Source organism: Aedes albopictus, chromosome 1, assembly GCF_035046485.1.
Source record: "Aedes albopictus strain Foshan chromosome 1, AalbF5, whole genome shotgun sequence".
In the NCBI taxonomy this organism is placed as follows: Eukaryota; Metazoa; Arthropoda; class Insecta; order Diptera; family Culicidae; genus Aedes; species Aedes albopictus.
Window position 1 is genome coordinate 48133297 of NC_085136.1, and position 10214 is coordinate 48143510.

The window sequence follows — 10214 nt, forward strand, 5'->3', positions numbered from 1 at the left end:
TGAAGGATTTCTCATAAAAATTCTCGAGATAATGCAGTCTGGTAATCAATATTTTATGCGAAAAAATCGTCCTTGGAATCCATGAGAAAATTCCCATGACTAAAGAGACTCATGTGAAACTGAGTAATTATTGAATAATTGCTGGATGGATTTCCGGGGAAATTCTTGTAACTCCTGGAAGAAATACCGTGGAACTGCTTCTTGAAGAAGTTCTTGATTAACTCCAACTAAATCAATTAGTTCGAGCAGAGACGTTCCATGGTGGAATAAAACTCTTGAGAAGCTTAGGAAAACTGCGCGTAGGGAATTCAATCGTGCCAAGCGAACCGGCGATTGGAGCCTATACAGAAAGGCCCTGACGAACTACAACAAAGAAATAAGGTCAGCCAAACGGAAATCGTGGATTATAATGTGTGAAAGCATAGAGAATACACCCGTAGTGGCCAGACTCCAAAAAACTCTTTCAAAAGACCACTCCAATGGTGTGGGTAGCCTCCGAAAGACTATCTTGTCTAAAAGTCAGAAATAAATTCCATATCTTTGTAATTCGAAAGGAACTAGGTAAGCCTCATGCATATCTAGGGTGTGAAACCATTTGGGCAAGAGATCCTATTTAAGGCAGTTTAGCTTACAACTCAGTCAATTATATACCTATTGTCATGTATTTGTGTGCACGGTGAGATACGTGCCGTATCAATGAAAAAAAAATCGATTCAATTGGTATATAATGGACTGAGTAATAGTTGGAAGCATATAAAATAGGACCCGCGCCCAAATGGTCCCGCACCCTACCTGCCACTTACGAATGTGTGCAAATCTTTACAGGTGAAGTCAGGAGCGGAGTACTAGTTCAATCGAAAACGGTTTAAAATAAACTACGGCATCAACCATAGTTTTCATGCTGATCTAATTTCTGGATTTCTCGTTTAATTAACACAAATGCGTTTTAACTGCAATTCAACAATTCCTATATTATGTGCAACTGGAAAAATTACAATCGATTCAAAAACACAAAATTCACGGATTGGACACCGTTCATAGTTCTACTAACAAACAGGCAACAAGCCCGACAGAAGTTTTGTTACACACCTTGTCTTGTGAGGATCTTCGCATTCAACTCGAGTCGTTTGCCTGGCCACGTCGCAAACGTAACCTTTCCGTACACCATTCCGGTAGCTACCACTTTCAGTTCGAAATTCGGTTTGTCGATTACCACTGCTTCTACTGGACCATCATCGGGCAATATAACTCCTACGGGTTCGGTTGCCTTTTCTTCCTCACTTTTGGTCAAATTAAACTGAATGTTCCGATCCATTGACATTCATCCAAGCATCGGTCCATTGGTTTTTTGAGGTCCCATATGTATTTTAAATGCACCGTTTTCATACCCGTCCGCAATCCGCTTTTCGTCGTAAAGAAGTCTCGCCACTAAACACTTCTCACCGGAACGTATTTTCCACACATAAATCGCCTCGGTGTCCGATCCGGCCATGAAGCCGGCCATGCGCTCCGAAATGCAATTTCATCCAGCACCCGGGGAAATCCCGCACCTTTTGTTTTGAAGACCTGAATCTGTCCGGTCATATCTCCGGTGACCACATACAGCCCGTCCTATCTGAACTCACATGCAATCACTGAGTCGGCGTGCACCGTCACTTCAAACATGGCTTCTTCCGTTTTGCTGTTTCACAGGCTTCGTCATCGCTTCCCCCGATCACAGACCTTCGCCAGGATGCAGCATATCGTAAAACACTGTTCCGGTGTGTTTGGTGAAGGTGCGTCGTCCCATTCCGGAATGTATACATCATGCACGTCATCCATGTCATCCTCTCCATCCAAAACGAAATCAGGCAAAAGCGCGAGTTTTTGGCATAACACCACAATGTCCATTTGAAGTGCAGCAATAAATCGTGTTCTTACACCAGGAAGTGGTCTCGTCTGTAATTAAAACAATCCATAATAAGCTGCCGAGCATTTTTATTGAATGTTTTGTTCACTTACCTTTCTTTGCTGTTAATCTGCCCCGTGTATGCAAATGCTCCTCCTGCACCATAGCAACGAAAACTTTCCGCATGCGAACACAATTACTAGAAATTGTTCACTCTTTGACACGGATCGCCCGATCGATCTGTGCGGGATGAGGAAAATCCTTGGCGACGACGAGGAGTATCACTTGGCAAGTGGCCAACTTCCGCATCTTACGTAAAATCACCGCGGTCCGATCCGCTTCAAAATTTCTCACACGAGTTTGTTTTGATAAAATTTGACAGTTCTGTGGGAGCCGGAAAACAAACATGGCGACATGTTTGATGATGCAAGTGGCAATTCGCCGAGTGGTGGCGGAACCCTTTTTTAATTTGAATTCTTACACAGCTTTTTTTGGAAAAATGTTCTAGTTTGGATGTTTGTTCTCTGTGGCCAAGGGTTGAGCCCAATATCGTGTTCAAAAGGAATCGCCCAAGAAATTTCTTGACCGATTCCTTGGCAGAAACTTTCTACAGTGACTTCCATTTGAATTGTCATTTCAAGCATATTTTTTCAAATCGACGTATCTAACCTTTTCACTGATCTGAGTAAATTCTTGGTCAATGTTGACGACCATTTCACTAAAATAGTTTTTTATAAAAAGACTTTTCATAAGTTTTTTCGTGCTTAACATCACCAGGGATATAGCACGCACTAGGTAAGAAACAAAACCTACTCATTCCATATCATTTTCACAATGAATTTTGACAAAAATATACATAAACTGGGTTGGTTAGATTCGTCATGCGTCGCTTTTGTATGGTGCCAGTTTGGTGTATCTGTTACTTTTGATTTTGGCTAGATACGTCGTTTGGTTTTCTCATATCAGGCCAAACATGTCTAAAGGTCCAATCTGCAGAAGAGAGGCTCTCTTTGGTTTCTCTCTCTTTCGTTAATATCTCCGCTGTTTATTTGTATTTTGATTGCTTCCTTGCATTGAACGATGGTCAAAACCATTGTCTTTTGATTTGTACCTCAAAAATAGTTGAAAATTGTACCATTACATTGCAATAATTGAAAGAGAAAGTAAACAAAGAGAGCCTCCCAAATGCAGATAGGACCTATTGAAATGTTTGGCCTGATATATCAAAACGGTGTATCTATCAGTAAAGTTGTTATTGTACGTGCAGTTGGAACCCGGAATTTTCGACTAGCGAAGTTGGATTTTTCTCCAAATCCGTGCGTCGGACCTAACTTCGGAAGTGGTGCGCTGTATAGCGAACCAGGTTTGCTATACAGCGCACCACTTCCGAAGTTAGGTCCGACGCACGGATTTGGAGAAAAATCCAACTTCGCTAGTCGAAAACACCGATTTTCAACTAAATTGAGAATAACATCAAAAAAGTTAGATACGTCGTTTCGAAAAATATGCTTAGTTAAACAAATTAAGCGCTGTTTGCAGCTCAGAAGGAATTTTTCGGCCTATCTTGATGCATGGGAAATTCCTTACCTGAATCGCCCAAGAAACCGTTTTTCTTCGATCACAGTACGCAGTTGCGAAGAAATGACAGTTCAAATGGCAGTCACAGTGGAAAGTTTCTGCCAGGAATCGGTCAAGAAATTTCTTGAACGATTCCTTTCAAACATCAAACTAGGCTTTAAGCAATAAATCATCAAACAGTGATGTGGATTCTTCAATTTGCTTTATGAATCATGCATGCAGCAGTTAACCCGGATTTGTTTACATTCTCGAGTTACGTCGGATTAAAAAGTTATGTTTGATTTCTTCTCTACAGCGTACTGCGTTCGAGGAAAAACGGTTTCTTGGGCGATTCAGGCAAGGAATTTCCCATGCAACAAGATGGGCCGAAAAATTCCTTTTGAACTGCAAACAGCCCAACACCACGCCAACAACATTGCTTTTTGGGGTTATGGCATCAGTGCCCCTCCGGATTAAATCCGTTAGTTTTCACTGCACCTACTCACTAAAAAACAACTTACGGTCCGACCGCTGGGGTTCTCTGCCGGCGCCTTGGCTGGCGCCGAGGCTGGCGCGGTATTCATTTTTAAAATATTCACTAATAATTTCACTTTTTTCGCGGAACGGGGATCGCCGATCTGCACCCGCGCGCTTGTCAAAAACGTTTCCAGGCTTTTCTTTTTTTTTTACGGGTGGTTGACAGATAGTCGAAAACAAGGTTATTAAAAGGTGGGAACTTCAGGTCACAAAAAAAAGCTCACACTTACTCAGAGTTACTCAGAGTTACTCTGGGCTGCTCCGATTTGCTCAAATTTGCTCACTGTCTCGCCCCTTGAGGTGACACAATTCTACTAGTATTCAACTACATTTTAACGGTTAAAACATTGGGGATAATCTAATTTACCCATAATAAGATGCACTTGAAAACTATGATTTATTGATATTTGCAAGTGAAATTTCCTTGTCACCATGTAAGGCAACATTGCATGGCATGCTTTGATGACATTTAGGGGGCCGATACTATTAAGCACATTGCAACAACATGAAAATGCTTCATTATGGAGTTCAAAAATCAATTTTACTTCAATATTCACAAATAACAGAAGTGAGGAACCTTCAAATTTTCATGGTGAAGGTCCATTGCGTCCCCCATTTTAATTGTTGGAGTATGGAGTTTCGTCAAACTTACATACTTGAACTTGTTTTAGGTATTGATACTCTGAAAATCGCTGCGTTCAATCTACGTCAAATCGTTCTTCTCTGGGCCCGGGCCAATCGCTCAGTTCCTCTGGACGTTTAGTGCTTTTTAGTACTCATCCTCAACTGCAAACATTGCGCAGCCTAGCACGGAGCCGATGGCATCTCTCTAGTTCTCTACTTAATATTTCTTCCGTCTGCTATTTTTCTGACATCCGTGTAACTTGAACAGCCCAATGCAGTCTGCCGTAGACTACAGAGTATATAAATTAACGCATATTCTACTCAACAAATGCGACCAATTTCTCCCAAACGGTTTGAATCGTAATCAAAACAGGGCGGCCCATAAGCTGCACATTATGTGTAGATGTCTTTTTTTTTCCTGTTCGGGTTTGTCACTGCGACCAGTTTTTAGATCCATTGTGACATTACCCGTATCCTTAATGTAGTGCATGTGACATTACTCAATTGCCATTGAGGAACAATAAAGTATCGATTTTGATACAGTTTCTGTTTTGTTTTTAGATGTCTAAGCTCCGACCATTTTCACAAGAGAATGTTTGCTAAAAGTGTTCTACTCCATATTTTATCAGAAATGACAGGAAGCATGATTAACAGATTACACTAGTTTACAGCATTTTTGAACTCGGTAAGCTGATGATTGTTTTTGGTGTAGAATCATGCCCTGAATTTGAAAACGCGAAGGAAAAAAAATACAGTATAGCGTAATTTTTTTCGACTTTCCATACAAGGTTGATGGTTTGAAATCGATTTTTGTTCTATTTTTAAGCAAAGTCGCTCACTTCACCAGCGCTGTTATTGGTCGTGAGCTTCCCATGACGATGAACAAGTTGGCCCTTTCATCGTCACAAGACAAAACGAGCATTCACGTACTTCGTCATGTCATTTTGCAACGATCAAGCGTCATGACGGAAATTTTCCTATTGTTTTAAAATTAAAATTTTCACCTAGTCCAAGCAAATTTAGGCTAGCCGTTGTATTTAACAGATAGAGAGGATATACATTTATGCTTTGAAGGATTTAAACAATGACAAAATCCATGAATGTTGTAGTAATTGCCTTGTTTACAACCATGTCACGCTCCGTCATGACCAAAAAATGAGCAAATATTGTTAGCCTCTCTTGGTCATTGGCTCCCGATTCGATGACATTGAGAGAGGCACTATTGTAAATTTCGCGTGACGACCCGTGTTGACGCTGACGCTTTCCAAGCCTGCACTTCACACATCTCATTCTCCGTAATCAATGCTCCGATTGAGCTGAATTTTTTACAGTAACTCGCCTACATATGATATGTCAAATAAACGTTGAGAAAGATTTTTTAAATTATTTTTTTTCTTATAGAAAAAAATACATTTCTTCATATAATTTTGTAAATTTTGCTAAAATTTAAGGAGATCGTCCCCAAAACTCGCCAATATCTTGAATTTCATCAATCTCACGCAAAACCTGTATTCAGATGATCGAATGGTATTATATTCAGCTTTTAATTTATGGAAAAAGATTTAAAATTGGTTGAACAAAACGCAACATATTTGAATTTTAATAAATTCCATATTTTAAAAACTTGTAAAACTCGATATTGAGCTAAAACTCAAAAACTGTTCTACTTTAATTTTTTTGTAGCACGGTTTCGAAATCTGCGCTAAATTATGCTTCAAAAATTTTGGTCATTGACAGAAGTTCACGACTTTCGTTTTATTTTGTAAACTAGTGTTATTGATTCACAATTCAATTGAAAAGACATGGAGTTTTTACGCCTTTTTGAGGGAGCCCAATTGAATGTTTCTCCATCATAATTACTTAAGAAAAGATGTCAGATGATGCAAATAAATAAATAATAATAAAGAATAATGATTAATCAAATTAAGAAATGCTACTCTAACATTCCTTAGCTCGTTACCTTTGACGGATATAATACTTGGCGGTAAAGAAGAACACGGCGCATGAATCAAGATTTTTATAGGTATGCATCAAACGGTTGGCATTGTTAAATTAATAAAATAAGGCAGACTGTGTTGGGCTGGTCACGTCACATGGGCGTCAGAAGAACGACAAGTGATGGTTATATTCAGTAGAAAAGTCCAAGTATGTAAGTTTGACGAAACTCCAAACTCCAGATTCATTATTGAGAAAACGTGAGGCAAAATCCAACAATTAAAATGGGGGACGCAATGGACCTTCACCATGATGATTTTAAGGTTCCTCACTTCTGTTATTTGTGAATATTGAAGTAAAATTGATTTTTGAACTCCATAATGAAGCATTTTCATGTTGTTGCAATGTGCTTAATAGTATCGGCCCCCTAAATGTCATCAAAGCATGCCATGCAATGTTGCCTTACATGGTGACAAGGAAATTTCACTTGCAAATATCAATAAATCATAGTTTTCAAGTGCATCTTATTATGGGTAAATTAGATTATCCCCAATGTTTTAACCGTTAAAATGTAGTTGAATACTAGTAGAATTGTGTCACCTTTACAGATTTGAAAAATGTTTGCGCCATTTTGAGATACACGCATCACAAAATAGCACATTTTCAAGCTAAAAAAGTGCATAACTCTTAGTAGTGACGAAATAGCTTATGGTCGTCTGGGAGAAAAAGTTGCAAAATCATCCCATGAACATTTGTCTAGAACATAGTAGGCTTTGAAAATCGCACACAAAAAAGTTATCGGCCAAAAACTGGTTTTTAGGGGTTGGCCATGAAAACTGCTTCCAAACTCAATGAAAATGAAAAAAATAAATATAAGTTTGTTCAGCAAAGTTTTTTGGTATACTTTGGGCTATATTTTTGTAGATTATTTTGACCTCAAAAAATGCACCAGAAAAAAGTTTTATGTCGTAAATTTCGCAAAAATATATTTAAAATATGGACGACCCCTACATAAGATGCAGCTTAAAATGCATAAAAAAGTTGCCGAAGACACCCCATTGATATCTCGTCTCGAAAAAAAGTTATTGATTTTTTACCAAAATGACACTCTCCTGGCCCAATGTGCAGTGGTTTGCTGTCTGTCAGCAAAATAACGGACAACGGCTACAGTGTTCTGTTCAAGCGAGACAGCGTCGAGGTGATTGACCAGGCGAGCAAAGTTATTGCCCTGGGGGGGGCGAAGCGGAGACTTGTACGAGTTGAAGCAGTCGGAGTGCGTGGCGGTGGCAAAATCCAGCAACCATTCCATCAATTGCTAGCATACGTGGCATCGCCGGTTCGGGCATCGGCATCACTCGGTGTTCGACAGGATCAGGAAGGAGGAACTAGTGCTGGGCATGAAGCTGGTCGATTGCGGTGCACGAATCCAGTGCGAGTCCTGCCTGGAAGGGAAAATGGCGCGTTTGCCGTTCCCGCAGCTGTCGGTGCGGAAGAGCACACAGCCGTTGGACCTGATACACACGGATTTGTGTGGTCCAATGAGCAACGCGTCGGCTGGAGGGCGGAAGTATTTTTTGACGCTTATCGACGATTACTCCAGGTACAGTAGACGTTCGATAACTGCAACATGTTTACGTTTCACTTAACGAATGAAATTCGATAACTGCAACAACTGACAGACGTCAAAGAACTGTCAGTTGCTGCAGAATGCAGCCAATGTGCATCTGAAAACATCGCATTGCAACAAAAGTGCAAGCGAAAAACATCGCATCGCTGTTGACATTTCATTTTGACGGATAGCGGTGCGATAACTGCAAAATTGTTGCACTTAGCGGACTTTCACTTAAAAAGCATTGCAGTTAAAGCGTTTGCACCGAGCGAACGTCTACTGTACCTTGTCCTGTACCTACTGAGAGACAAGTCTCAGGCGAAGGATTGCATCAAGAACTACGTTAGGATGGTGGAAAACAAGTTCGGTCGGAAACCACGGATTATTCGTTCCGACCGGGGCGGCGAATTCGTTAATAAGGAGTTGAAGCAGTTCTACTCGGACGAGGGGATCGAAATGCAGCTGACAGCGGGATACTCGCCGGAACAGAATGGTGTCGCCGAACGGCGGAACCGTTATTTGCAGGAGATGGCGATGTGCATGCTTCTCGATGCTGGTCTAGAGAAACAGTATTGGGGAGAAGCTGTGGCAGCAGCTGCATACATCCAGAATCGATTGCCGAGCCGCACAGTACACAAAACTCCATTCGAGCTCTGGAGTGGCCAGAAACCGGACATCGGGCACCTGAAGGTTTTCGGGTGCGAAACTTTCGTCCATGTTCCGGACGCGAAGCGAGGTAAAATGGACAGCAAGGCCAAGAAGCTCATATTCGTTGGCTATGATTGCGGATCAAAAGCATATCGGTTTCTGAATAAGCAGACGAACCAGATTACCGTAAGCAGGGACGCAAAGTTTCTGGAGTTGGGTTCGCAGCTTCAGGAGGAGCGACTTCCGGAACAGGTCGTGGAATCAAGATTGGAGGTGGAGGCATTGCCACCGGAGGTGGAGCTGGACGCTCTGCAGCAACAGGTGGACGACGAGCCGGAACCGGAAGCGGCGATGATGCAAGTTTGCGGGATGAACCATCGTTTCGTGGTTTCGATGACGCGGACACAACCGATGAGGAGTTTTTCGATCCGGATGAAGCAGCAAATGTAGAACAACCACGAAGGTCTCGACGGTCGAATGCTGGTGCGCTACCGAAGCGTATGGAGGATTACACACTGAATACAAGTGTAGAGAGTAAAATGTCATACCTACCTTTGTAATACTTTGACTTGTTTTCGATTTGTCATAACCCTTTTGTATACGCCGAGAATAAAAACACCTTTCGTAAATAGTAAACCGATTTCCGTATTTCCTACGCGTACGAAAGTTCCCTACGGTCGGAATCTCTGCTTTGGTCATTCCCTGTACCGACAATACTGAATACCCACGCCACAGAGAAGCAGACGTCACACTCCGCTTGCTTCCCATCGATCACCTTTTTAACGATTGATTCAATTTTCGGTAGTACACTGCAAATTTTGTTTGCTGGTATTCAGCAAGTTTTGCTGATTTTTTTTTGTGCTGATTTCATTCAGCAATACGAATTTACTGAGCATCAGCAATTATTTATAAATTTGCTGAATTATCCAGCAGTTTTGACAGTTGATCAGCAACGTTGTGCTGATACTCAGCAAAAATTTTGCTGAAATTCAGCAATTTATTTTGCTGATTTTTTTTGTGCTGAAAGCATTTCTAAAAATTTGGTGTGTAGGTTGATTGACCTGGCGCTGGCATCGTTTTTGTTCCTGTTTGACGTTTCCTCACTACTGCCACCTAGTGATGGCCCGACCAAGCACAGTACGTTTAGCATTGGGCGGTTCTGTTTTGATGACGATGTTTTTCAATGAAATTTGTTCTAAGAGTTACGTCTGTTTCTCTGTGCACACGCCTTTATAGCTGTGGTTATGGGGGCGCTTCCGCATGCGACGCGGAAAACCATTAATTTTGCCCAGCTGTCAAAAGGTGATATCAAATTATCTCTTTGAAATTGATTTTATATAAAAAAAGAAATCATAGTGGCTCAGAAAAAGATGCTCTTTCGTATAAAATTGAAAAAAATCAATAAGTTAAAAAAAT

At 41.0% G+C, this 10214-nt stretch overlaps 1 pseudogene; it reads right to left on the reverse strand.

Moving 5' to 3' along the window:
* Positions 1–1046: 1046 nt before the first annotated feature.
* LOC109418275 (uncharacterized) lies at positions 1047–3137 on the reverse strand (annotated as a pseudogene).
* Positions 3138–10214: the final 7077 nt, after the last annotated feature.